At 42.2% G+C, this 16,723-nt stretch overlaps 1 pseudogene; it reads left to right on the top strand.

Annotated features, from left to right (window-relative positions):
• Positions 1-8,228: 8,228 nt before the first annotated feature.
• Positions 8,229-9,248, top strand: LOC128588653 (DNA-(apurinic or apyrimidinic site) endonuclease-like; annotated as a pseudogene).
• Positions 9,249-16,723: the final 7,475 nt, after the last annotated feature.

A 16,723-nucleotide genomic window follows, 5' to 3' on the forward strand; every position in this document is an offset into this window, starting at 1 on the left:
ATATCCACATAGGGTCAGAAGAGATCAAACTTTCACTCTTCGCAGATAATATGATTGTATATCTGGAAAACACTAGGGATTCTATTACAAAACTTTTAGAAGTGATCAAAGAATACAGCAATGTCTCACACTACAAAACCAACACCCATAAATCTGTAGCCTTTGTATATACCAACAATAACCAAGCCGAAAAAACAGTCAAGGACTCTATTCCTTTCACAGTAGTGCCAAAGAAGATGAAATATTTGGGAGTATACCTAACAAAGGGCGTGAAAGATCTCTATAAAGAGAACTATGAAACTTTAAGAAAAGAAATAGCTGAAGATGTTAACAAATGGAAAAACATACCATGCTCATGGCTGAGAAGAATCAACATTGTTAAAATGTCTATACTACCCAAAGCAATATATAATTTTAATGCAATTCCTATTAAAGCTCCATTGTCATATTTTTAAAGATCTTGAAAAAATAATGCTTCATTTTATATGGAATTAGAAAAAACCTCGACTAGCCGAGACATTACTCAGAAATAAAAACAAAGCAGGAGGAATCACGCTACCAGACCTCAGACTATACTATAAGTCGATAGTGATCAAAACAGCATGGTACTGGCACTAAAACAGAGAAGTAGATGTCTGGAACAGAATAGAGAACCAAGAGATGAATCCAGCTACTTACCGTTATTTGATCTTTGACAAGCCAATTAAAAACATTCAGTGGGGAAAAGATTCCCTATTTAACAAATGGTGCTGGGTGAACTGGCTGGCAACCTGTAGAAGATTGAAACTGGACTCACACCTTTCACCATTAACTAAGATAGACTCTCACTGGATAAAAGATTTAAACTTAAGACATGAAACTATAAAAATACTTGAAGAAAGTTCAGGGAAAACTCTTGAAAGAATCGGCCTGGGTGAATATTTTATGAGGAGGACTCCCCAGGCAATTGAAGCAGTATCAAAAATATACTACTGGGACCTGATCAAACTAAAAAGCTTCTGCACAGCCAAGAACATAGTAAGTAAAGCAAGCAGACAGCCCTCAGAATGGGAGAAAATATTTGCAGGTTATACCTCTGATAAAGGTTTAATAACCAGAATCCACAGAGAACTCAAACGTATTAGCAAGAAAAGAACAAGTGATCCCATCTCAGAGTGGGCAAGGGACTTGAAGAGAAACTTCTCTAAAGAAGACAGACGCACAATCTACAAACACATGAAAATAAAGCTCATCATCCTTAATCATCAGAGAAATGCAAATCAAAACTACTTTGAGATATCACCTAACCCCAGTAAGAGTAGCCCACATTACAAAATCCTGAAACCAGAGATGTTGGCGTGGATGTGGAGAAAAGGGCACACTTCTATACTGCTGGTGGGAATGCACACTAATACGTTCCTTCTGGAAGGATGTTTGGAGAATACTTAGGGACCTAAGTATAGACCTGCCATTTGATCCTATAATTCCTCTACTAGGTTTATACCCAGAAAATCAAAAATCACAATATAACAAAGACATCTGTACCGGAATGTTTATTGCAGCCCAATTCATAATTGCTAAGTCATGGAAGAAGCCCAAGTGCCCATCAACCCATGAATGGACTAGCAAATTGTGGTACATGTATACCATGGAATACTATGCAGCCTTAAAGAAAGATAGAGACTTTACCTCTTTCATGTTTACATGGATGGAGCTGGAACATATTCTTCTTAGCAAAGTATCTCAGGAATGGAAGAAAAAGTATCCAATGTACTCAGCCGTACTATGAAGCTAATTTATAGCTCTCACATGAAGGCTATAACAATATAATGATAATATGCTACTGTTCATTGAACACCTACTGCTATGCCAAGGATTTAACATTTATTTGGCATGGCAATTTTGAGGTAGATGTCATTATGCATAATTTATAGCTGAGGAAGCTAAGGCTCAGAGAGGCTAAGTAACTTGCCCATTGCTGTTATAGCCAATAAATGCAACAAGCTGGATGTGAATCCAGGTCTATTTAACTCAGAAGTCCACTTGGTTAACTACTGCACCATAAGACTCTCAGAGTCTCTTCCTGGCCTATATAATGGGATAATACCTACCAAAAATAGTCATTTACTAGTACAATCAGGTTAGTAGTTTCCCAGTTATTTGGGGTTAACTTTGGTTATTTCAGGGTCCTCCTTCCCATGCTCACCTCCCAACCTCTACTCCCATTTTTCTCTGGCCTTGTCTTGGGAATGCCAAAGAGTTGGTAGTGAAGGTTGTCTCTAAAATTTAACTCTGATCTTTGGAGTCCTTAGAAGATCAAATGTTAAAAACTAACTCTTTATGTTTATTTTTATATTTTAGCTATGATCTCCTTTTCCTAGACCAAATGGTCTAATTTGCTAGGTTGGGCAGATTTAGGTAGGTATGTAGACAGAAAGAGTCTAGGGCCCCTAAACACATACCATCTTTCTAGAATTACATCTTCTGTTCTGCCATTTATATTCATGGTAATTTCAGGAACAGTGCAATGAACTCTCCCCAGAAAAGGACAGATATGGTGAGACTGATTGGGTACTCTGGATTGGGAATCCAAATTCCAGGGCCCCAGTCTTTGTTCTTTAACTCACTGGATTCCCTTGGCCTCAATTGCCTTATCTGTAGAACACGGGGGACTGACAAGCTGATCGTAAAGCCCCAGCACTCATTTTCTATTAGTCTATCAGATTCCCCTCGTGGTAGACTCATATAAAGACCTTGAGAGAAGAAGTAGACCTCAGCTTCTAAAGACACAGACGTGCTACAGACGGCACAGCCAGGGTTCTGAGCCTTTCTATCATCACCGAGCTGCAGCAAGGAGAAGGCTCGTATTTATGGCAACATGACAGGCTGGCTGGATAAGAACGGACGGCATTGACTTCCAGAATTGCCACACCGCTGGGTGTTACTGAGCTGAAATGCAGCAGTCATACACAGGGTGTGTCGGAGAAGCATGAGAGCAGTGAAACTGGGGCAGGAGGAAGGAAAAAAAGGCAACCCCCTCCCCAAATCATCAAGTGGCCCCGTCACTGTGAAGAGCAAGTGCAAAGCTTCTCTGAGGCCAGGAACAAAGTCTTCAGGTGTACAGTGTGCAGTGATGATCACTTCAGCTGCAACCACACAGCGACACCAAGCAGTCAGGCCAGGAACCACGTGTTACTGTCAGCCTTTCACAGCCAAAGGGCAAGAGGTCATCTGCTTATATATCTCACAGTGACATTCTTTCTTTGTGAAAAATAATCATCTCTTGTAGATTAGATCATTGTTCCTAGTTCTTGGTGCGCTCTCTGAATTAGTTGTTCACTCCTACCTTTGTGACTTGGTAGTCCTTTCCACTAGATTTGACAAGTTTTATTTCCCTACCTTGTTGGTACTGAGCCAGCCCATGTGTAATTTGCTGTGATCAAAGAAAGATGGATGGAAGGGACAGTATGCTAAATGTGGGCAAAGGTCTGGAAGAGCCATGACAGACTTTGGCCTTCTTATGCTCCTGTCACCTTGCATTTCTGGATCTTCAGCCCTGTGAGGTGACACACACTCCAGAACACATCAGAAATCGAGGTCAGCCAACCCTTAGCCTCCCTGCAGACCCATGACCATGAAAATAAATGCTTACAGTCGTAAGCTGCAGAGGTATTTAACATTATTTGCGACATGGTTTAGAGCAGCAATCGTGGCTTAATACATTTGTTAGGATGCTCACTCAGGACTTGTAAACCTGAACGGAGAAAAGTCAGAGAGGAAAATAAGAACTATCTTTGGTTAACTTGTGAAATTTTGAGAAACCGGTGGTCAAGTCATACTGTAGAGATCTGGGAAAGACAGGGCTGTTGGTACTTAACTTGTCACTGTCATCGTCTTCCCTCCTCCGGGAGGAACCAGGGCTCAGTCCAAAGCCAGCAATTACATACAGCTGAGTCATGCTATGTTGTCACCCTTGGCACTCCTGGATTCCATGGTGTTAGAAGCCATGTTCATGGAAGCATTTGTTGGAGAGAAAGTTTATTGATAACATTTGCAGCCTTCGAGCTGTACTTATGACCTTTATCACATTATATTTGGGTTATATAATTTAGACAACCTCTTCCTGTGCTAATTGACCATCTGCTTCTAGAAGGCAAGATCCATATCTGAGTTAGCTTTATGACTTCCTCCCACTTACAGCTCTGCCCACAGGAGAGCCTAGAAACAATAAATGTTAAATGGATAAAAGAATTAAAGAAAAAATCTAAAAGTGGCCCTTATTCCAATGGGATTTAAAAAGATCTCTTCTTTGCACCTGGACACTGAATCAGAAACAAATAAAATAATTCTTACTGTCTTCCTGCCAGGAGTTTAGCTCCTAAAGCTTTGCATGGGAGGAATCAAACCCTGATATATATATACCCCCCCTAAATTCTTGTCTGGTGTATAGTTGCTTTTTTTCCATTGCACAAACCTGTCTTTCCTCTCTCCTCAGGGTCCTTTGCAAAACATATTTTCTCTTTTTTTGAAAAATCAAATACAATAGGATAAAGGTTTAAATGTGTGGGTTTGTGTGTGAATACCTACAGGGGTCTGCTTGGTGATGTCTGGAGGTTGTTCACACTGTCTTCAGTTCCAGCACACGCCGTGCTCCCCTGGGGCTTTGGCAGGAGGGGGCCTATTTTAGATACTTGCAGGGAATTAATAAAAGCTCCTTTTTAACCTCGTTAGGGACTGAGAAAAAGCATCACCTTCACACATGAACATTAGCATGCCAGAAGAGCAATGAGGAAAAAATACGCTTGCAGGGGGCGGCGCCTGTGGCTCAGTGAGTAGGTAGAGGGTGGCGGGTTCAAACCCAGCCCCAGCCAAACTGCAACAACAACAACAAAATAGCCGGGCCTTGTGGCGGGCGCCTGTAGTCCCAGCTACTAAGGAGGCTGAGGCAAGAGAATCGCCTAAGCCCAAGAGCTGGAGGTTGCTGTGAGCTGTGATGCCACAGTCCTCTACCGAGGGCAACAAAGTGAGACTCTGTCTCAAAAAAAAAAGATATATATATATATATATGCTTGTATATGCATAGACTACTGGAAGTCTGGGATCTAGCAGGAAGTAAGAGAGAGAGTGAAAGTTGTGGCAAGAAGGGGTCAGGGAGGAGAAGAAAGAGAAATAAAGGAGACATGTTTCCCCTAATATACTTCTGGACTATTTGAAAAAAATTGCTATCATGTATATCTTCTTAATATTTAAAAACAAACAAACAAACAAATGTATAAAAAGAAAAAAGAGACTTACCACTAGGGGATGACTTTTAGGCCTGCAGGTAGGTTGGTGATGCCAGTAAGGAAGAGGAGAAATGACTCAGCAACAAAACTTGCATTTCTAAGAGAAACTATGTATCATAATCAGGAAGTATATGTCAAAAGTAGGGTTGTGTAGTAAGCAAGGATGAAAGGGATCAGGTAAAAAAGAGGGAGTGTGGGCGGCGCCTGTGGCTCAGCGGGTAGGGCACCGGACCCATATACCAAGGGTGGCGGGTTCGGACCCGGCCCCTGACAAACTGCAACGAAAAAATAGCCGGGCGTTGTGGCGGGCGCCTGTAGTCCCAGCTACTTGGGAGGCTGAGGCAAGAGAATCACCTAAGCCCTGGAGTTGGAGGTTGCTGTGAGCTGTGTGACACCACGGCACTCTACCAAGGGCGATACGGTAAGACTCTGTCTCTACAAAAAAAAAAAAAAGAGGGAGTGTTTTTGAGTTCAGTATCAGGAAATGAATTTTGTTCCAGAAGATTATATGGACAGAAGTTCCTAAGTCTATACATGGATAACTAGAAAAACATATTTATAAATATATTTGTGGAGTTTGGGGAAATGTATTCCAACATGGAATCAAAAAAATCCTTGTTTGGCTCAGTGCCTATAGCTCAGTGGCTAGGGCACCAGCCACATACACCGGAGCTGATGGGTTCAAATCCAGCCCGGGCCTGCCAAACAATGATAACTACAACTAAAAAATAGCCAGGCGTTGTGGCGGGTGCCTGTAGTCTCAGCTACTTGGGAGGCTGAGGCAAGAGAATCACTTAAGCCCGAGAGTTTGAGGTTGCTGTGAGCTGTGATGCCATGGTGCTCTACCCAGGGCAACAGCTTGAGACTCTGTCTCAAAATAAATAAATAAATAAATAAATAAATAAATATCCTTGTTTATCTGAGAACCAGAAAAGACTGAAGATGGGGCAAGAGCAATAGTTGGAGGGAAGACATGGAAGGGTGACCTGAATACAGCTCTAAAAGCTCATACACAAAGAATGCTCAACAGGTGGCATTTGGCAATGTCTGGAGACATTTTTGGTTGCTACAGGCATCTGGTGGGTGGACATCCTACAACACACAGGTCAAGCCATCACAACAAGAATTATCCAGCCCCAAATGTCAATAGTGTGGAGGTTGAGAGACGCTGTGCTAAAGTCAATGATGTGACTCCTTGAGACGTTAGTGCCTGGCTGTGTGCACTTTACCATCCACAGGTGAAAACACATCCATTTGCTCCTCATCACAAACCTTGGGGAGTGTAGGACAAGCATCTTTATGCCCCTGTGGCCACTGTGGAAGCAGCACAATGGGGCCTGACCCAAGAGCACACAGCTTGGAATTCCAGTCATTGGCCCTGGCTCTGAGCAATCAGCTCTGACCCCAGTAGGTGACTTAGGAAAAAGGGCTGTTGTGAAATAAAAGCAGAAAAGTGACAGCTCCAGGAGAGAAATAATTAAAAGAAGCTGACAGATAATCATTGAAGTGCCAGTGAGACAGCTCCAGTGGTTCTCTGGAAGTGGCTCTTGGCAGCATGTTGTCATACACTCACAGGAGGAGTTTTCAGTATGCAAGTGCTTGGCTTGCTCGGGAAGGACAATTACCTGTGGTGAGAAAGTGGGGTGCAGGAAGAGATGGGGTGGGGAGCAGTGAGTTTGGAAAGGAAGGCTGGGCCAAGGTCTTAGAGATTGAGTGAGGAAGGAAACTATAATAGATTCTGTCAGTAACTGGGAGCCCTTCTGCCCTTATAAAATGGATTGCTTTTAAAAACGTTTCATTTGATGTTGGTGGGTTTCTGTTGAGGACTGAGTTGTTTGCTACAACGTGGATGACAGAACTTGCTGAGAAATTGGTAGCAGATGAAAATAGCATCTTATACAGGCTGTCCTTTTGAGTGCCTATGTATAAAGTGAAGTCACAGCACAAATGTTCACGAGTAGCCCTCCCCTGACACTAACGCAAAGTCTTATTACTACAATTCCACATTCAAATGAACCAAAATAGCCTAGAGTGTATGCTTCGCCATCTCTGAATTGGAGATCATGACCCTAAAGGCATTAGGAAGGAAAGTACTTTGTCACCGATGGTACCATGCTGGGTGCTAAACCCTATACATAATTGTTTTTATATTTTAGTTACTTAAAATTCACATTTTAATATTTTATATTAGTTATTGCATGATCATTGTAGAAAAACTGGAAAATGTAGATAAGTAGAGGGCAGAAAATAAAAGTGTCACCACTTGCCACCGTGACCCATTTCTTTCCATAGTCATTTTCAAAATCATCCTTTTGAGTATGCTAGTCCTGGTGCCTCTCATGCCTAACTTCTTCTTATAGTTTCAAGGAAGATGTGTCAGGATATTTTCTTATTCTTAGATGGCCATTGGTCGGACCAAAGGTGACACTGTGGTCACCCAGAGTTGTCCAGTGACCACAACATAGTGGCTCTTGCCCTAAAAGGGCAAAAATAATCTAATCTAGCTTGTCCCTCTGAAATCTGGACCAAACGATTTGCAGCCCTACGGCCACTTGGTGGTGAAAGGACATGGCCAGAATTCACAAGGTTGGAGCTGGGAGAAGTCTGAGGAAGGGGCGGCAGGAAAGAATTGGCTTAGACAGTGCTATCAGTCCATGCTGTGTCCACCCACAACCTCACAATAAAGCTTCTTTCTCCTTTTCCCTTAAGCCAATCAGATACCCTGTTTGCGTTTTGGACAATAAAAAATGCTACATACTCAATTTCACTTCAGCATTCCCAGTTGCCAGCAGAAACTTGATACAAAAGAAATCTCAATGTTTATGGAAATGAAATAATTCATTTTTGAGTCTGCTGCATTCTTTGTGCTTGCCTAAGGAGGAGCTGGGCTGGGATCCAAAAAGGGCGACGTGAGAAAAATAATGCTTCGGTGGGGCAACGTGGTATAGGTGTTCAAGGGCAGGGATGCCGAAGCCTGGGAAAAAGGGAGCAGTGGCAGAAGATGGGGAAGACCCCAAGACGGGTAAGAGATTGAAATGAGTCTCTTCCCTACAAGCTGCGTTGGGTGTTTCTAATTCGATGAGTGAGCCAGAGCCCAAGAAGAGTAAGACGGGAGCAAAGAAAAACAAAAAAGAAGCAGCAGGAGAGGGCCCTGTCCTATATGAGGACCCACCAGATAAGGAAACCTCACCCACCGGCAAATCTGCCACACTCAAGATTTGCTCTTGGAATGTGGAGGAGCTTGGGGCCTGGATTAGGAAGAAAGGATTAGATTGGGTAAAGGAAGAAGCCCCAGATATCCTGTGCCTCCAAGAGACCAAATGTTCTGAGAACAAACTACCCACTGAACTTCAAGAGCTGCCTGGACTATCCCATCAGTACTGGTCAGCTCCTTCAGACAAGGAAGGGTACAGTGATGTGGGCCTACTTTCCCGCCAGTGCCCACTCAAAGTTTCCTATGGCATTGGTGAGTTAGAACATGATCAGGAAGGACGAGTGATTGTGGCTGAGTTTGACAAGTTTGTGCTGGTAACAGCCTGAGTACCCAATGCAGGCTGTGGGCTGGTGCGACTGGAGTACAGGCAGTGCTGGGATGAAGCCTTCCGCAAGTTCTTGAAGGGCTTGACTTCCCAATAGCCCCTTGTGCTGTGTGGAGATCGCAATATGGCTCATGAAGAAATTGACCTTGGCAACCCCAAGGGAAACAAAAAGAATGCTGGCTTCACCCCACAAGAGCGCCAAGGCTTTGGGGAATTGCTGCAAGCTGTGCCACTGGCTAACAGCTTTCGGCACCTCTACCCCAACACAGCCTGTGCCTATACCTTTTGGACTTACATGATGAATGCTCGAGCCAAGAATGTTGGTTGGCGTCTTGACTACCTTTTGTTGTCCCACTCTCTGTTAGCAGCATTGTGTGACAGCAAGATCCGTTCCAAGGCCCTGGGGAGTGATCACTGTCCCGTCACCCTATATCTAGCACTGTGACACCTCTGCCAGATCACTTTGGGAAATAGGTCTCCCAAACTACCATTCCTTCTTCACTCTCTAGCGCTGTGTTTCTCATCCATAAAAATAATGTATTGTCCAACCAGGATCCTGTGACAGACTTAGGTTTCTTTTAAGCCCAAAATTTGGTTTCTGTTTTGTGGGGTTTTTTTTCTTTTTTTAAAATAATATTGAACAAAGGCTACTGATTATTCCTACTTCTGTTGGGCTATCCACATGAAAATAAAAAGCCATAGTTAAAAAAAAAAAGAAAGAATTCATTTTTTTCTCTCAAACAACATTATACTATAGTCAAGATCTTGGGAAAATTCCTGATTAAAATGTCAATATTCCTGACCTCAAGGACTTTATTATTATGAGAAATAACCATAAGTATCTACAGACAGATAAAAACAGTTACTTTAAGAATAACTATAGTGTAATCGTGGAGGATGCTTTTGAATTTAAGTAACAGAAGATCTCATTTAAAATGCTTACACAATGAAGAGAATCTTCTATAACAAGAAGTCTGGAGATGAGGCAGTTCTAGGGCTTCCTGGTCTAGTGGCTGAACAGCATGATCAAGGACCGGGGTTCCTTCCATTTTTCATCTGTTCTTCCATCTTCAAGATTTTATTGACTTTGGCCAGGAGGTTTGTTTCCTCACAGATGTGAGATGGCTGTACCTCTTCCAAGGATCAAACTCTCACACAACAGTGTCTAAAGTCTGGAGAAGAGAATGCTCTCTAGAGACCACGAGCTGGTTGCCCTTCACACTGCAACACCACTCAGCCAATTGCCAACAGTGGACGCAGAATTACTTTTACTGGTTCAGCCTACTCTGGTGTCACCCTCTGAGACTGGAGAGGGGCTGATGGAGCAGAATGTCTCAGCAGAATGTGGGTTTGGTTGACAGAAAAGAGGAGGGCACAAAATGGCTTTCGAGTGGGCAGCTAAGCGTGTCTGTTGCCTGGTTTAAAAGGGCAAATTTTAAAAGGATTGGTGGGAGTTTGAGGAGATATTGGTCAGAGGATACAAATCTCAGTTAGGCAGATTAAGTCCAAGAGAACCACTGGGCAACGTGGTGACTATAGTTAATAAAAGCATATTAATTCTTGAAAACTGCTTTAAAAAGGTAGGGGAGGGAACTACCTGTAAAATAAAATGGAGTAAAAAGTGAGAGGTAAAGGTGGTACAAAAAAGATCTAGATCAAATACAGGTTAAGAAAAAATTTAAATATAGCATAGTTTAATGAGAAGGGGAAACAAAAGTTGAGAAAAATTGAGATCTGAATGATTAAAGTCAGGTGTGAGCTATTGAGCTGGGCACAGTAGCTCACACCTGTAATCCTAGCACTCTGGGAGGCCAAGGTAGGTGGATTGCTTGAGCCTAGGAGTTTGAGACCAGCCTGAGCAAGAGCAGAGACTCCATCTCTACTAAAAATGGAAAAACTAACCAGGCATTGTGGCAAGTATCTGTAGTCCCTGCGACTTGGAAGGCTGAGGCAAGAGGATCTCTTGTGCCTGAGAATTTGAGGTTGCTGTGAGCTATGACACCACAGCACTATATCCAGGGTGACAGAGTGAGATTCTGTCTCAAAAAAGGAAAGGAAAGGAAAAGAAAAAGGAAAAAGGGAAAGGAAAGGAGAGAGACTAAAATACTAAAAAGATGAAATGATAAAATAAGGTAAGCCTAGCAGTTTTTGAAGTATGTTTCTTTGGCAGCAGCCCCAGCATAACCTGGGAACTTAAGAGAAATGCAAATATTGGGCCCCACCCCAGGGCTACTGAATCAGAAACCTCGGGGGTAGGGCCCAGTGATCTGTTTGAACAAGTCTTCCTGGTGATTCTGATGTCGGTAAAATTTGAGAACCCAAAAGAAAGATAGACATTTTTAAACATTGTAAAACTGAAAAATCTGCAGGCAAAAAGGACAAAATAAAAAGCAGCTGGAGGAATTCCAGGGCTTGCACCAGGCACACAGGGTCCTCTGAGCCCCCATGCCCCTCCTCCCCCCACCCCACTGACCACCTGTTTGGTCGCCATCAAAGCTAAAATCAACGGTTCTCTTTCTAGTTACACTTTAGAATCACCTGGAGAACATTTAAATAATGTGGCTGTACCACACAACTCCCTCAAGCCAATAAGTCAGCACACTGGGGCTGGGGACCTGGTGTCTGTATGTTCAAGAAATCTTTAGGAGAGCACACTAGGGGTGGGGGGACCAGGGGACTGTATGTTTAAGAAATCTTTAGGAGATGCTACTGTGCCCTGTGGCTTGGAGCCATTGGCTTAGAGCTTCTGGGTTGAGAGCTGAGGGTCAGAGAGGCTGGTGGCAGCTCCCCTGGCCTCACACCTGCCTCTCATGTCCCCAGCAGCCTGGCTCTGAATGCTTGAGCAAAGATAAAGCAAACCTGCATCCAGTTTACTTCCTTTCCATGTATTCCTGCCCCAACTACAAGCATCCGGCCCTCAAATAACTTGAACTGTATCGCAGGTTGCGAGATCACAGGGTGGGAAAGCTTGGGCCGATGTAGAAATCCTTGACTAATACCCCTGTGCTTTCTAAACACTGATGGGAACAGAATGTCCTCACCCCTAGTCTATACCAGGCCTCTACCTGGGGAGCAACCCCAAGTTTATATACTATATACACAAAATAGTATGCAGATGGCACCAACTTAGAATGGTTCGACTTACAATGATTTTTCATCTTTACTCAGGGTTTATTGGCATATTAAATGCATTTTCTACTTGCAGTGTTATCAACGTAAAGATGGGTTTGCTGGGACATAGTGCCATCCATCATAAGTCAAGGAGCACCTCTCCATATAAATTCTGGAAATTATATAAATTATAATTAAGTAAAAATTATAAATTTTATAATAAATTACATTATAAAATTATAATAAATTATAATTATATAAATTGCTTATTTATATATAAGTATATATAAAAAAAGTCTTAGGTTCCCTTATTAGATATTCTGATTTAAATGGTCTGGAGTGGGGTCTGAGCCTTTGAGAAGTTCCTCAGGTGATTTTCTCTGGCAGCCCCTGAGAACCACTGATGTACAATGAAACCTTCGGTAAACTCAGATCTCTGGATGAGCTAGATGTAACACATTTAAAATAGAAGAGAGAAATAGAGTTAACAAAAGTCCACAAATAACGAATATCAATGGGAAGAAAGCCTGGACTGTGTTCATTCTCTCCTGTCACCCCCTTGAGAGGTCACCACAAAGCACTCTCAAGAGCTCCCACAGCAGCGTCATTCTTCCCCTGAACCTTCTTTTCATGATGTCCCAAAGGCTTTGCTCTTCCTCCCTCTCTCTCCCTACAAGGGAGCTGCATTCATGGCCTCTTCACAGTTGCCTTCTGACTACTGCTAAGCCTCCCTTGAACCACCTGAAGCTTCTTCCTGTCTTCAAGGCCCAATTGGGCTGAACTTCCCTAGAAATGACAAAGCAAGATACATGAGCGGCGTGCCCTACAAACCAGAGGACAGTCATGTCCGTTCAACAGAGGAAAAAAAAGATGGAGGGGGCTGGGAAGGAGGATGACGACCTGTCCTGCTGTGCCTAGTGTCCGTGCGAGACCAGGGCAGTCTTGACCAAGCACAGCCATGGGCAAGCACAGCTTTGTATCTCACTGGAGTGGAAACTCTCTCAGGGACAGGGAGATCTTACGAAACATAAGTATTTCTTATTTTCTTTGTTGTCCTGTGAGCATGCAGGGAGTTAATTTTCCAATTTTGTTTTTAGCCTTTTTAAAGATGAAACATTTGATGTGTTAATCATAGAAAAACTGAAACATTCAGAGCAGCAAGAAGAAAATAAATGAAATCACTTGTAGTGACACTTGCCAGAGAAAATGACTTTTTATGGTTTTTCTCCCTCCTACCTTGTTCGAGTCTTTTGCTCCTTTTTATTAGTTGGTTTGTATTTAATTATGCTTTAGGAGTTCTTGTGCCTACATAGTCTAAATTTCTGTGCATATGTGAACATGTTAAATTTACTTTCTATTAGATAAATCAAAGGAGCCGGGAGGACAGAAAAGATCATTAGGCACAAATAAAAGGTGGTGCGCGGAGGATGAAAAACAAAACACCATGACTAGGTGAGTGAAACCGAGCAACATGTACACTTTGCCACCACAGCCCTGATCTGAGGCATCAGGATGGTGCTTTGCGGAGTGGGGTGTCCTAGATCCGGAGGCCACCCTCCCGGTAGGGACTAGGGTTCTGGGTACAGTGCTGGGGTCTAGACCTGAAGAGCACCGGACGTCACAAGAAGCTGTGGTTAAAGAACCTGGAAAAGGTTCAAAGAAGAGGAACCAAGATGACTAATAAAGGGGAGCACAATGAGGCCTTTGAGCAGAGGCGAAGAAAGTGCAACCATCCAGCCTGGAAAGAAAGGAAGGCTGAGGGGCGGCTTAATAACATTCTTCATGTGGAAGAGGGTTGTGTGCTCATAGCAGTGACCTGCTGTTCTCTACTCTCACTAAAGGGCTGAAAGAAGAGAACCAATAATAAATGTTACCCTGCAGGTGTAAGTGCATTTTACTTTGCCAAAAAGTAAAACGCACTTACTCTGGGGATGATATCATCCTCACATCTTTGAGATACTGACAGAATGTGCACAGAGACTCAGGTTTACCCAGGAGAAAATGCTGTGATGGCTATTAAAACATCCAGTGAGGTTTCCCGTGACGGTTCTAGACTCTTCTCTTAATGAGCAATAACAATAGAACAATGTTTCACCAAATACGAATGCTTTATATGTTACCCTGCCTCAAGACAGGGAACAATATACCTTCCATTCATATGATACATTATTTGAATATATTTTGCCTTTCTAAATCCGTTTGGTCCATGAAACAATCATTTGAAGTCATAGGGAGGACATTATATTCCCATTTTCCGAATAAGAAAATGAAGGTTTAGAGAAGGGAGATGATTAGCCCAAGGTCCCACAGTGAATGGTGAGCTGGAGTACATTCCAAACCTAGCAATGGTTAGTCTCCAGGACTCTTGCCACTCTGGTTACCCTCTGTCTTTACCCTACATAAGAATCACCTGGAGAGCTTGTTGAAACACAAGTTGCTGAATCCACCCCCTGAGTTCTTGATTCCATAGATCTTGGGTGTTGCCTGAGAACTGGCATTTCTAACAAGTTCTCAGGGAATGCTTCTGCTATCTGGGGACCTCACTCTGAGAACCATTCTGTTGTATATTCCATCTCTTCCAACCAATTAGATTAGCCACAAGAAAAATTGCAGTAAGGTTTTAGACCCATAGAAGTTTTAAAATTAAGAAATTGCCTCCATGAAACTCACTAACTTCTGAGCCCCTTACGAATAACTGGCCTCTGTTACCAGAGCAAAGTAGCACGTGGGTCCCCTCGCAGAATAATACAACCCAAAAGGGTGGACATGGAGCAGGAAACTAAGAAATGTTGAGCATCTATTATTCTATGTTAGACAAAGAAATATACAGCCTCTTCTATGACAGTCCTTTACAATACCTTATTTTATGTTTTTAGTCACTCTCATATGGAAACAGTTGTTCCCATTTTACAGATTAAGAAACCAGGAAGCAAAAAGATTACACAACTTTCCTAAGAATTTGAATAGCTAGCTTCAAAACTGTATTTTTTCTTGGACATCATAGATTCAATTATTTTCAGTCCATTGCCTATTACTCACTCTAATTTTTGTGGGGCCTTGTGCACATTAGTCAATGTTTCTTGCCCCATTGTCCATGGTTAGTTATTCCCACCCCCACCCCAGCCTGTGTCATTACATTTAATTGCCTTCTGATTCACAAAGCTCTTTTCTAAACTTTGATGCCAGAATCACTTAGGCCTTGTTAGTTGTCTGATTAGTTTGATGCAAAGACCTAACTGAGAGGGAACTAGTTGAGTAAACCATGTCACAGCAACATGTTGTACATATTTACATGAAAAATTGTTATGGTATGTTTGGATTTTAAAAAGCAAATGACAAACATGCACAGTATACTATTTTTTGATAAATACACACATGGATATGAAATGTACAATAGGGGGTCTGGTGATAAAGTTCACAAACTCATCCTAGAAAAAGTGCTACATACCTCATTGCTGAATATCGTCATGGTCACCTTGGGAAGCTATGTACCAATGCCAGAGCTTAGTTCCTCCTTCAAAGCAATTTTGGAACTCTTTTTCTGGAATGGCCATCAAAGCTGTCCTCGTATTACCCTTAATGTCCTGAATGTCATCAAAATGTCTTCCTTTCAATATTTTCTTTATCTTTGGGTAAAGGAAAAATCCTTGGGGACCTGATCAGGTGAGTAAGGAGGGTGTTACAATACGGTTATTTGTTTACTGGCTAAAAACTCCCTCACAGACAGTGCTGTGTGAGCTGGTGCCTTGTCATGATGCAAGAGCCATGAGTTGGCCAAGATTTTCAGCCAAGATTTTTCTGTTTCTCTACCAGTGTTTATTTGGTCTGCTATGCTTCTCACAGTCAGCATGCAATTATGATGTATAATTCGATAAATTTTTGCAATGTTTTTATCAGTTCTGCTTATTATTGGCCACCCTGACCTTTCTTCATCAGAGATGCTTTCTCTCCCCTCAGAAAAATGTTCAGTAAACTTGTACACTGCTTTTTTCTTCATGGCTTTATCCCCATAAATCTGGACTAACATGTCTCTAATTTCATTTCCATTCTTTCCAAGTTTAACAAGAAATTTATGAATGTTTGTTTATTTCTCTAATTCAAGCTCCAACATTTCCACAGCAGCACACAAAAACACATGCAGTAACAATCATGAACGCCACTCAGCAAGACACCACCACATATCAACACAAACACAGCTGTGAGACACTGATGTGCCAAGGTTATGAGACCTTACCAAGTTGTTTGTACAGCACTGCCAGCATGCAACTTATTTGTCAGAACTCTCCTACAAACACATATTGCAACACGTACACTCTGGAAAAGCATACATTAAAATGTAGCAATAATTAACTCAAAGTAGAGGGACTATGGGTGGCCTTTTTATTTTCTACAATTTGCTTTGCTAAATTTTGTGATTTTTCTTTATGGTATGTATTATTTTGTATAAGAAAGCTTTCTTCACCTGCCCTTAGATTTTCCCCCTTCTCTCTTCACACTAGGTTCTTTCTTTCGAGTGTTTATTATCCTCATTAATTATTTAGCTCTGCATTCTTCTCTACTGCAGAAAAGAGGAGTTCTTTGCGAACAGAAAGGAAAAAAACAGCCTCCCTCCTATGTCCAGTTCAAGAAGAAAACAAACGACTATGGAAACTCCCCGGGGCTCACATACTTTGTATGCATAGAGAGAACACCGTGGAAGGACATGGAAGAACTGAAGGTATATAATAATTATTTCTTTAGAGTTCCTGGGCTCTGAAGAGTAGGCATGAGAATGGAATACACCAACTCATAAATCTAAATGATTTATAA

Source organism: Nycticebus coucang, chromosome 1 (assembly GCF_027406575.1).
Source record: "Nycticebus coucang isolate mNycCou1 chromosome 1, mNycCou1.pri, whole genome shotgun sequence".
In the NCBI taxonomy this organism is placed as follows: Eukaryota; Metazoa; Chordata; class Mammalia; order Primates; family Lorisidae; genus Nycticebus; species Nycticebus coucang.